The sequence below is a fragment of the Gymnodraco acuticeps genome, unplaced genomic scaffold (genome assembly GCF_902827175.1).
Source record: "Gymnodraco acuticeps unplaced genomic scaffold, fGymAcu1.1, whole genome shotgun sequence".
In the NCBI taxonomy this organism is placed as follows: Eukaryota; Metazoa; Chordata; class Actinopteri; order Perciformes; family Bathydraconidae; genus Gymnodraco; species Gymnodraco acuticeps.
Window position 1 is genome coordinate 2,015,265 of NW_022990238.1, and position 12,423 is coordinate 2,027,687.

A 12,423-nucleotide genomic window follows, 5' to 3' on the forward strand; every position below is an offset into this window, starting at 1 on the left:
TGGGACACATCGAGGTCTGCACTCACAGTGCCGCGGACTGTACGTACTGTTACTCTGATCCGGTTACTTATGTTGTGGCATATATTTAAAGGTGACCTATCATGCATAATGCACTTTTGTACATCTTTTATACATGAATGTGTCCCCGGTGTTCCAGGGAACTCACCAAGTGTCAGAAAACACAACCCTCTCTATTTTCCTCCATACCCAAATCTCTTAAAAAGGGGCTACAACGGATCTGATCCAGACTGATCCAGATTTGAACACTTCTCTGACGTCACAGAAGTGGCGCTACGGCTATTGGGCCAACTCCACCAATCAGGAGGAGACAGCCACGGACATTGCAGTTCGAAAGCGCTGGAGGCGCTGTAGTACATATGCCAGGCCTGTAGATGGTGCTGTTCTCACAGAATCAGCCCATGCAAAGACAGTGTTAAATTGAGCGAAATGAGGAATGGCTAAAATGCATGATCTGTTTGGTATTTTGAAAAATAAAAAGTATAAATATGCCTTATATAGGTATGGTCCTACACTATATTATTCAAATATAGCATGATAGGTCCACTTTAAGTAAGCTTTCTTAACGCTAATGTTATATTAGTCAGATTGCTCTGAAGATGGGAGGTGATATTCTATTATTTTTCCCGTTCACACAGTCAGTTGATTTTTGCCGGCCGTCTTTCCTGCAACGGCAGTTTTATGTATTTCCTTTCTCCTGTAATATGACTTGATAGCTTTAAACTCCCCACACTGAGCTCTGATTGGTCAGCAGGCGGTGCTTTCACTGAGTTGATCTCTTATCCTGGAACCTAACCTGCTCCGGACCAGGCTAGCCGTTCAGCATAAGTTACCATGGAAATCTAGCCTGCTAAGAAGTGAACCAGCGTCGTAGGACCGGAAACTAGGGCTGAACGATTAATCGATTGTAAATCGAAATCACGATTTTAAATCCCCAAATCGTGAAGCCCTACCGGACACCCAGAGTTTTCCCTGAAGTTAGCTCGCTAAGCAAAAATCCGGCTTCGTAGTACAGGCCTCTGGGCTGGGGAAATGTCTGCACATTTTACAGAAAAGCGCGTCCTTACTTGCGCTTTATTCCACCCAGGGAAAATCTTCATACCACCTCAACCAGTTTTTACCGGAAATTAGTTCCGTTCAGAGGATAAAACACATACAACATGAATTCAACTCGATATTTGTTCACTTGAATTTCACTTTGAATGCTTGGATATTCTCAATGGGTGAATACACAAATGTATAATAATAATACAAAATAAATAAAAAATTACACCGAAGCTTTCTCAGGGCGGGCCAATGAGTAAACTGGGCGGGCCTGCCTCAACCTCAAAGCATGGTTAATAAGACGGGCAGTGTGTTACAAGGAGAGTCGATTTGTTTCCCCCTCCCCACTGTTTACAGTCCCGGAGCGGCGTGGTCTGAGTGCGGGTTGCTGCGGAGCAGAGATATACCTTCAGCCCAGGGGCGGATCTACCGCTGCCCCAGCTGCCACCCCAATTGGCAGCTTTGTTTTGAAATAAAAGTTGTGGCTCATCGGACATTTATGAGAAAATCCCTAATGTCCGAGTGCAAGTGAATGCAGCACAAGACGCAAGTCTTTTAACCCCTCCCCCGGCCCTGGCGCGAGCGTGGAAATATGATTGGCGGCGATTTCATTTGAACAGGACGGCGCAAAACGAGAAGCATTCAGACCCAAGTAGACGGAAGGAATTAGGTATTTGCGCTCTACAATAACAGAGAAGAGACTGTCAAGCAGCGTTTCCGCCAGGGGGGCGTCTTGCCGTCATTTGACGCCCTTATTCAGCTCGGGACGCCCTGAACGCGAGCCGAGGGCATCCAAAAATATTAATAATTCGAGAGAAGATCGAGAATTGTTATCGCTTGAAATTACGAAAAGGAAAAAGGACAAGGACAGAGGGGCAAAGGATTCTTTTCGGAGTATTGATGAAGATCGTTTCCCCGACATCGAAGGTGCCTGCTACAGGACAACACGGAACGTGCACGATTTGTTTTTTTAAATTTTGGTTTTAGTGGAGCACGCGCGTGAGCTGCGAGCACCGGAGCCTCGCAGTAGTGTTAATTTCGTTGACTAAAACTATGACGAAATATGTTCGTCAACGACCTTTTTTTCCATGACGAAAACGAGACGATGACGAGACGGCACCGACGGCAGTAAACAATAACTGTAACGAAATCATCATGCAATATCGTTGACGAAAAGTGACGAGACGAAAATGTAGTTTACTAAATAAAAACTATGCCAAAATCTCTCTTTACTTTCGTTGACGAAAAATGAGGAGACGAAATATTATCAAAGATAACGTTACATCTCTGATAGTCGGTTTTTCTCCCAGCAGTTCCATTTCCGGCGCTGCGGCAGGGCAGCAGCTGTGTGTCCGTGCTGCGCGCGGCGGTAGATTTGAGTTACACCGGGCAGCGGCACACTGTGAACTGTCAGGAAGACTCGGGTCTAACTCATGGTCTAACTAACCTTATTTAACAGAAAATAAAATGGCAACAACAGGGCTTGGGAGCAGTGGTCGCACTCGCGTTAACCGAAGACCCCCCCCCCCCCCCCCCCCGTCAGCGCGAGTGAGAGATAAATTGTGCACTCGACGGATAATAATGGATTATGACGGAAATGTTACGATCCTGTCCGTCAAAATGACTGACAACGAAAAAGTCTAAAGCCACCACTGCTTGGGAGAAAGAAACGATGTGATATTTGGGCCCATTTTCGCTACAATGAGGCGGAGAAATAAAGCGAATGCATTGTTTTATCAGAAGGGAAGCAATGTGGCCATAACACAGCTGGTGAAAACACCACAAACCTGAGCAGATCCTCTCTGCAAAGCTGCATTCTTTTAATCATTCAACCTGTGTTTTTCATCAAATAAGGACAAGATATAATCTTATTTATTTATATATACTAAAATGACAAATTATTGGTTTTGGCTAGACTAGTTTGACTGAAATGTTCTATATAATCTGATGACTAAAAAAGACTCAACAGTTTTCATTGACAAAAAGTAGACTAAAATAATTAGTTTTCTTTGACTAAAATAAGACTAAAATGCTCAGACTTTTAGTCGACTAAATCTTGACTAAAATGTTTACTGTTTTAGTCGACTAAAATAAGACTAAAATGCTCAGACTTTTAGTCGACTAAAACTTGACTAAATAAAAACAGGATGAAGGTGACTAAATATGACTAAAACTAAAAAGAAAATTTAACACAGGACTAAGACTAAAACTAAATTAAAAAATAGCTGACGAAATTAACACTACCTCGCAGCCTCGAAACTGAGGCTCCGTGGTAAACTGTGGTAACATGAAGAGCCGTTTGGGAGCCGAAACAGCCGGCATCAAAACATTTTTGACCATTGGCGCTCATCCTAATTTTCGGCCTTGATGTAACAACATTCATAACTAAGTAAATGTAACACCCTTTTCACCCCGGTTAAACTTTTCATTTGTCCTGTACGATGGGCGCTGTAAGTGATGAAAGTGGGGGATGTTGGCTTATCAGGCGCTCGCAGCTCGTAGCCAAAGTGCGAGCGTGGGAGTGAGAGAGCGAGCAAGGGAAAGAGAGAGAGAGGGCACACCGGTACCGGTGCTGTTGTTATTAGAATCTGGTGCTAGAGGCTCAGTGAAGTAAAGGACTCACTGAGTGTTTAGATAGTTAGTTATCTCAGTGGGTCTCAAACGTTTTGACCACACATTATGTAAACACATATTTCCAAGGCACTCCTTTATAATTATTAGGATAAATAAAAACAGGTTTGAAATCATTCCAATGCATACTATAGGAGAGTAACCAAAAATATCGTTTACATTTGGAGAGATACAAAAATATTCATAAATAAATAAATGTTAACTAGGTAAAATAAGATATGAATGAACAACACAAATAAAAAAGTTAAATGTATTTGTTATTGGCTATGGTAGGTTATTGGTTATGTTCATATACTTATTTGAATATTAAAATGTAAACCGATCTTTTTCATATGGGTGCTTTAGAATTGTACCCCCTAGATCAGGTCTCTAGTAATTGTGTGCTCAAAGTGCACCAGATTGAAGCATTTTACTTTAAAATCTTCCAAAAATCTTCCCGGGGGGGCAGACCCCCGGACCACTCTGGAGGATGTGACGTCCACCCCCCAATTCAAACATGTTCATACAATACTGAATACATTTGAAGCCATTTTGACGTATATTACCTATGTCAATACGTTTCTGTTTTTGTAGTGTATTTGTCTTTTGTAGAGATTTTTCATTTATTCTTTATATATAAAATCGCGCCTAGGGCAGCAAATTGGCTAGAACCGGCCCTGGTACTAGGCCTCAAGAGCCTTTCTTGTGCTGGCAGACACATAGAAACGAATTGGCGGGGCGCACTTCGCACGTGCACACACAACAAAATTCCACACGCTCCGCGCTCACATTATGCTGGGCCCACATGCCTTAGCACCGCTGCTATGACTCCATCCTAGGGGAAACACTGAAATGTGTTTTTTTTCTTTCGCTCCAGGCTAATTCAGAGCCTTTGTTATTATCAGGGGTGCACATAACTTTCTCAGTGAGGTACTCAGATGAGTACCTGGAGTCAGTGTTTGGTACTCCAACTTCTGGCTCCACTCAAAGTTATTTGATGAAGCCCTCTGTATTGCGAACGTCAACGGGGGGGGGGCTAGTGGAGTACTTTGTGACCACAGAGCGTGAACGCTGTGATCAGCTGTTTTAGCGCAGTTCTCCAGTGAAGGGGGGGGAGTCTCCCTCCGCAGCAGGTTGGCGTAGTTTTGGCACAATTCCGTTGTACAGACCGACAACCGCAGCCCTGTCTGTGCACACGGAGACCGATGATCGTCCGGTGATCTAACCGCCTTCTGGAAAAGCTTCACAAGTACGTCTGTGCGCAAATGCGCTTTGTGACACAAGTGACGGTACGCATTTCAGATTGTTGCCGCGCATGCATGCCTGCGTACCAGTTATGTGCACCCCTGATTATTATCCTTATGTTTCGTTTTGCTAAAAATTGTTAATATTGTGTGATAGCTGAGTTTCTACCCATTAAGTGGGTATGACACATTAATAGGTTTTTAAATGTTAAGAAGCTCTCAGACGCTGTTTCTTGCAGATGTTGCGATGTGGGGCTTAACAGGTTAATGTTTGTTCTTTCTGATGTTAAGTCAAGGTTGTAACTATTTGCAGTAAAGTTGTGGGGCGCTGAACTGTTCCTTTGAATCTTTTGAATATGATAGTGTTACGACCCTGGGTCGTTAGGTCATGTGTGTGGACATTTTTCCCTCCTGTGTCTGTGAGTGTGAGTGTGTGTGTGTGTGTGTGTGTGTGTGTGTGTGTGTGTGTGTGTGTGTGTGTGTGTGTATGTGTGTGTGTGTGTGTGTGTGTGTGTGTGTGTGTGTGTGTGTGTGTGTGTGTGTGTGTGAGCAACAGGTGGTGCCCGTTAAAGCTGATTAGCTACCTTCAACCTGCTGATTGGTCCACCTGAAGAAGAGAGGATATTTAACTGCAGCCATGCAGTTCCTCTGCCTCTCTCCGACTAGACTTCTCCTACTCCCAACACACATCTGCGCTGCGATGTATGTCCTGTTACACTGATTGCTTATTTATACCGTATGCCGGTCCTTTCTCTCGTGTAGTGAGACTGTGTAGAAAAGCTACTAAACCTGTCTTTGTTAGACACGCTTTATTTATTTTGCTTAGGAGTGCAAAACCCTATCTTTTTTTTCCCTTCTGGATAATTCGTTTTCTCCTGTTTTTTGCATTAGAGTACGGTAGGTAAGATTTTTGTACGTTTATTTTTCTCATTTGATAGGTAAGATTTTGTGTTAAAAGCTTTCTTTGTTTTGTGGTTTTGCTACTCCGGTGTGTAATAATTTTGGGTAAATAAATGTACCAACGCTTTCTCTGTTTTGGCGTCCGTGTTCTTGGGAGTGGGAAAAGTGGGGAGAGTGCATTTTATGCTGCGCATGTTCCCCTAGGTCTGGGCGTAACAATAGTAACTTGTCTTTCAAATTTGAAGGAGGGTGAGCAAGCATCTTGATGAACATTCATCATTAACTCCTCCAAAAAATATAGTTTATTCAATAATAAAGGAATTTCTGAATCATAACAGTGATTGACAGCTGATAGGAATAATATGATTGTTAATATTATCATATTCATACAGACAAACATTGATGAGACAGTTAATTAATGCACTTATTGCAGCAGTCTGCATAGATTTGGTACCCCTGCTGGTCTAAGAGTGAAACAAACTAATTCAGTTATTGTTCAGTTAAAATTCATTAAATTATGTCTGCCACCTTATATTTATATTTAAGGCTTTACTGATGTGCCACAATAATGTATCCTGATGTTATTGAGTTAAAATATAAATAGTGTGGCTTTCCAAGTTAACATTGAGTGATATGACTGCGATTAAATCAGCATATACTTCTGCCAGGGGATGCCACCGCTCAAAATCTCCTGCCACCCTCTTGCCACCCAATGAATATTTTTCTAGATCCGCCCCTGCTTCAGCCACATAACGAGTCACGACGGCTCACCAAAAGTATAAATATAAACACCTCTAACGCTGGCTGGGGTCTGGCTGTTAGTTAAGATGTGTATTTAATATGCAGCGGTGTTTTTTATGAGCGGAGCATTTTAATGAAGACATGCAATGCTGATGAAGTATAATGGCGTACTATGTGCCGTGCTTAGGGGCGCTGCACCCCGCCAACGGAGCCCCGTGCCCCCCCCCTGAAGTTTAAGGTGTTTAAATAATTGTTTTAATGTATATAGCACCAAATTGCAACTAATCTATATCTACTATCACTTTTCACATTGAACATGTGCTCTTTTATTAAATAAACTAAACACTTTCATTTTAATTTGTGAGTTTAGTGTTTTTGACCCTAAGAAACACTGATGCATTAATCAATAACAATAATCCATACATTTATTTTAAAGCCTGTGTGTATATATATTTTAATTCTCCTTATAAGAGTTCTTGTTTATTATTAGAGGTAAACAGTTTTATATAATGTAATAAATGCAACAAAACTGTAGTTTTTGTCTATGATATAACAATATATACAACTTTATAAGCTATCAAGCTATCAAATATGTTTTGCGGCTCCAGACAAAAAAAAGTGCTTGAAAAGGGGGAAAAATTGCTCTTTTGGTCAAAAAGGTTGAACATCTATAGGCGAACATCTATAACGCCAGTGCTACGGGCCGGTGTTATGCCGTAGGTTGAAGCCTTGCCGTGGATTGAAGCCCTGTTCGCGGGGACCCGCAAAGGTGACGTCATCGCCTGTATTGAGCGTTCGCCGTTTTTTCACCCTTTTCAAAGCTTTTTTCTCTCTTTTGAATGATATATCAGATTAAACAGCAAATGGCTGAATAAATAATGTGCATACAATTGCGAGGAGGCTCGTTTTAAGGACACGTTTTTCAGATCTGTCACAATCTTCGTATTGGAATAAACTTCCGTTTTTGAGTGTATAGTCCTACTCTGTTATATTCCTCCTTCCTACAGAACAGACAATGACAGGATAATATGTGATTTGTCAATAGTCTTATTTCTTAAAACCTTCTCTGTTGTTTAAGTGTCTGATAACCACGAATAGTAAGCAATGATATAACAGTAATTATATCACATGATCTTGTCAGACACTGTGTTATTTTCAATCAAGCCTAAAAGATAATGTGTTCAAACTGGCTTCACTCACTTGAATTGCTCCTTTGAATATCATTTTTATATATCCCTACTCAACACATGTTTGTATTGTAATGCCACTCATATTTTTTTGTAATTGTATTTTAAGGTGACATTGAATGCTTTGAAAGGTGCCCTAAAATAAAGTGTATTATTGGTGTCAATAGGGAAGATCTACACTGTTCTACATAACATGTTCAGAGCAGGTATTTCTCCTGCCGGATTTGGAACCCCCCCTATATCTTTCTCCAGGATAGTCACAACTTCACCAAAATCACACTGGTGCTTGCTGTTGCACGTTCAGGCAAACAACTGACATAGTCACTTGTTTGCCATTTTCAAAACACTGCCATTAAAAATCAATAATCAAATACACATGCGAAATGACCATAAACACTGAACTGCTTTATTGTTGACTCATCAATCAGGATGAAAGCACTGTAAAAAGACTGTGCATGCCTCTTCTACAGGCAGGGCCCAGAGTGAAATGCTTTTGTGAGCACAAACTAGAGGGGAACAGCAAGCACCAGTGTGATTTTGGTGAGTCTGTGACTATCCTGGCCAAAATTACAGGGGGCGCTTCAAAATCCGGCAGCTCTAACAACTGCACTGCCGGATATGGAAGCCCCTCTTTATTTTTTCACCTGCAGGGCCCAGAGTGAAATGCTTTGGTGAGCATAAACTAGAGGGGAACAGGCAACACCAGTGTGATTTTGGTGACACTGTGACTATCCTGGCCAAAATTACAGGGGGCGCTTCAAAATCCGGCAGCTCTAACAACTGCACTGCCGGATATGGAAGCCACTCTTTAGTTTTTCACCTGCAGGGCCCAGAGTCACATGCTTTGGTGAGCATAAACTAGAGGGGAACAGGCAACACCAGTGTGATTTTGGTGACATTGTGACTATCCTGGCCAAAATTACAGGGGGCGCTACAAAATCCGGCAGCTCTAGCATATATAAGATATAGGGGGGGGTTCCAAATCCGGCAGGAGAAATACCTGCTCTGAACATGTTATGTAGAACAGTGCAGATCTTCCCTATTGACACCAATAATACACTTTATTTTAGGGCACCTTTCAATGTCACCTTAAAATACAATTTAAAAAAAAATATGAGTGGCATTACAATACAAACATGTGTTGAGTAGGGATATATAAAAATGATATTCAAAGGAGCAATTCAAGTGAGTGAAGAACACATTATCTTTTAGGCTTGATTGAAAATAACACAGTGTCTGACATATGTTATATCATTACTGTCATATAATTGCTTACTATTCGTGGTTATCAGACACTTAAACAACAGAGAAGGTTTTAAGAAATATGACTATACTGACAAATGACATATTATCCTGTCATTGTCTGTTCTGTAGGAAGGAGGAATATAACAGAGTGGGACTGCACTCAAAAACGGAAGTTTGTTCCAATACGAAGATTGTGATCTGAAGTCTTAAAACGAGCCTCCTCGCAATTGTATGCACATTATTTATTCAGCCGTTTGCTGTTTAATCTGATGGGAAATATATCATTCAAAAGAGAGAGAAAAGCTTATTAAACTAGATGAACGCTCAATACAGGCGATGACGTCACGTTTGCGCGTCCCCGCGAACAGGGCTTCAATCTACGGCAAGGCTTCAATCTACGGCACAACACCGGGGGCCCAGTCCAATAGTCCATTTAGCTTAGGAACCTTCCTAACCAAGTGAAATGACCCGGAAGTACGTCACTGGCAGCCATGATAAGTGCCGTTCCAATTCTCCAAATGAAAGGAAAGGAGGTTTCAAACTTCCTTTATAACCTCCTTTAGCTTAGGAACGACTGGACCTCCCTAGCCGAAAGGAGAGGAGAAAATGCTGCCCCACAATGCATTGCAGCCGCAGCATTTGCCCTCACTCAACAGTCGGCCGTTCACGGACACAAACGATAATGGGAGAAATGATATCATGAAAGTTACGGTGCTTATTAAGCATTTTAAAACGTATGTGGTAAGTTGCCAAAGTGCTTTGTTTTTAACGTTCATCAGTATTATAATCAAAAAGAGAAATATGAACGTTAGTTTTTACTGAAATGATCAAATAAAGTCAACATTTCACAGTCTTTACTGAGCTGTGTGGGGTTGTTCAACTTTTAAAAGATGTTTGAATGGTGATATACACAGTGATAGATGTTAAGGACTAACGTTTATAATAAATACATTTGTATTGATTTTAAGATCTGTTCATAGTTCATACAATCATACGTATTGGGATCATTTGTATTAATGTGGACCGGAGGGAGAGGGTGACGAGCATACGTTTCACTTTCCTTTTTTATTTCAATTCCAACTTTGGTCATGAAGAATATGTTTCTCTGTTGTCCACGTTCATAAAGCATAAAGCAACAGCATCAGAGCACGGTGCAGAGTCTCTAGATGAGTTTACAGTAGTCCCTCGTTCTTATTGAACATCCATGTTGTAGTCTGCTGTATAGAAAACTGTAGTTTCCATAGTTTCCCCACAGCAGCAGACGCACATTCATGACGTCCGCTGGCGCATCATAAACACGTCGGATAGTGAAAGTGCATTCGGATTCTCTAGTACCACAGCAGTGTGCGAAAAAGTACACGTCCCACCGTCCGGGACGTGTTATTTACAATATCGGACAAGTAGATCTTTCAATTGACTTGTCCGGCGGACAAGTGACGTTTTTCGGCCTGATTTATTGACAAATTATTGATACATTCAGTTTACAAAAGGCAGAACTCATTCGCAAATTGTACGTGTCCGCCATTGTTTGTTTAGAAGTGTTAGTTTCGGTTCTGCTTGTCGATTCCTAAGGAAATGCATCTCGCCGCTTTCTGTACAGTTAGACGGGGCGGGAAGTGTAGCACAGTGGCAGGGTTGGGAAGCAAAACACGGTTCCGAGTAGGAACAAATAACAATTGTATCAGCTGATCGCTGCACGGTGCAGCTCAGCGTCTCTCTCTCTCTCTCTACACACAGCGGATCCGCTGCCCGATTAACAGCCTCATCTTTGTCAAACTTTCTTATTTTCTTTCTCTAACACATAATGAAGGTTATTAAGCGTTTTAACTCCTATGTTGTTAATATTGACCACCATTTCCTTTATGAAGTAAAGCAACCTCCCTGTCTGTGTCCTCACATCCCCGGACCCCCAGACTCAGAGGAGCACAGGGATGTCAGTATTGTTTATGAAGCAGGGTATATAAAGTACATTATTGAAATGAAAATACTATTTATTTACTTTTACAAACAGTGAGCAGCTGCAGCATGTGTATTGCAGGACATGTGTAAGCGTATTTGAGTTGTAGAAACGCGCTAGGCCTATACATCTAATGTGTCATTATTATTATTATTATTAGGTTATGTCCTATGTGTTGGACATGTGTGGTTGGACTTTGTCTCACAGGCAGGTTGCAGTGTAACATCAGAGGAGACTGGGCCAATTGTACATTCTCAAACTGCACCACTTAGAACTAACTAAACAATGCAGAGATTATTTTTATATAAATTGTATTCAATAACCGTAAGAAATGCAACAGTATGAAGTGATTTGTAAATAGGAATACAGATTTGACTTAATCTTTTCATAAATATATTTTTCTCCCAGTTTGACTTATTTTTACCCTCTCAAAGAACCGAAAATAACCAGAATCGTTCAAATCCAAACGATACCCAACCCTATGTGTGATGCAGTAAAATCTTACTGCTCACTTACGTTAGCGGTATCGTAAAAACTGTGGGAAAATGTAAAATACGATGACGAAGAAGAAGATTCCAGTGGCCCCAATTTTTGTCCATTCTGGACAAGTGAAAAATGTATTCGGACAAGTAAATTGCCAAACTCACTTGTCCATGGACAAGTAAATTGCCAAACTCACTTGTCCATGGACAAGTACTCTCTAAAAACTTTTTCTCACACTGTGTCTCTTCTCCTAAATCCTTTTGAATTCTCCTATCCACTATCCCTTAACCCCGTGACGTTTCACTCAGAGGTCAAGGAATAGGAGATAGGGTTAGAATTTAGGAGCTAATTTTTGGATTATCGGAACGCAACCCGGCCCTGCATGCAGTATAACATGTAATTGCACTCATTGCGGCGTGCCGCTTAATCATTTAAATAATATTTAAGCTTCTTATAGGCCTACGTGAAAATGTTGAAAAATTGAAATCCTGGCGCCGCGGCTGCTCGAGACCATACTGTATATCGAGACGTATCAACATACTACTTTACAACGATAAGGAACGCATTCAAATCGATGTAGGCTAGTTTGTTGTTTTGTTTTTCACAGCATCGTCCTTAGATGTTTAACGGTTTTTTCAAGAGCCCGAGACCAAGGTAGCAACCACACAAGAAGCCCTAACGCATTCAAATACATCATATTACAATACATTTCATATAGAACTTGACAAACAAAAGAATATGAATCGTTCCAAAACTTACCCGTAGAGTACAGCCTGTAGATATGCAGCCAAAATCAGGTTAACGGAGACTCCCGCTCATATATCTCAACAACCGCCCAACACAACCAGGAAAACAAAACTTACAGTATCTTGTTTCCTCTCTATGAAGCGCGAAACGTTACTCCTCCCACACTAAGTTAATCATTATGTATGCATTTGGGTCTGAAATGTAAAAACCCTTGCCATTATCCTATTCCTGTTAAAGTGGTCCTTTC

The 12,423-nt window shown here is 41.2% G+C and overlaps 1 protein-coding gene across 2 annotated transcripts in view; it reads right to left on the minus strand.

Moving 5' to 3' along the window:
* LOC117548449 (nuclear GTPase SLIP-GC-like) overlaps positions 1-12,304 on the minus strand; it is a 50,904-nt gene extending 38,600 nt beyond the window's left edge. For both annotated transcript variants that reach the window (XR_004569336.1, XM_034219749.1), the window contains exon 1: positions 12,189-12,304. The gene's annotated coding sequence lies outside the window, so the exon portion shown is untranslated. The remainder of the gene's footprint in view (positions 1-12,188) is intronic.
* Positions 12,305-12,423: the final 119 nt, after the last annotated feature.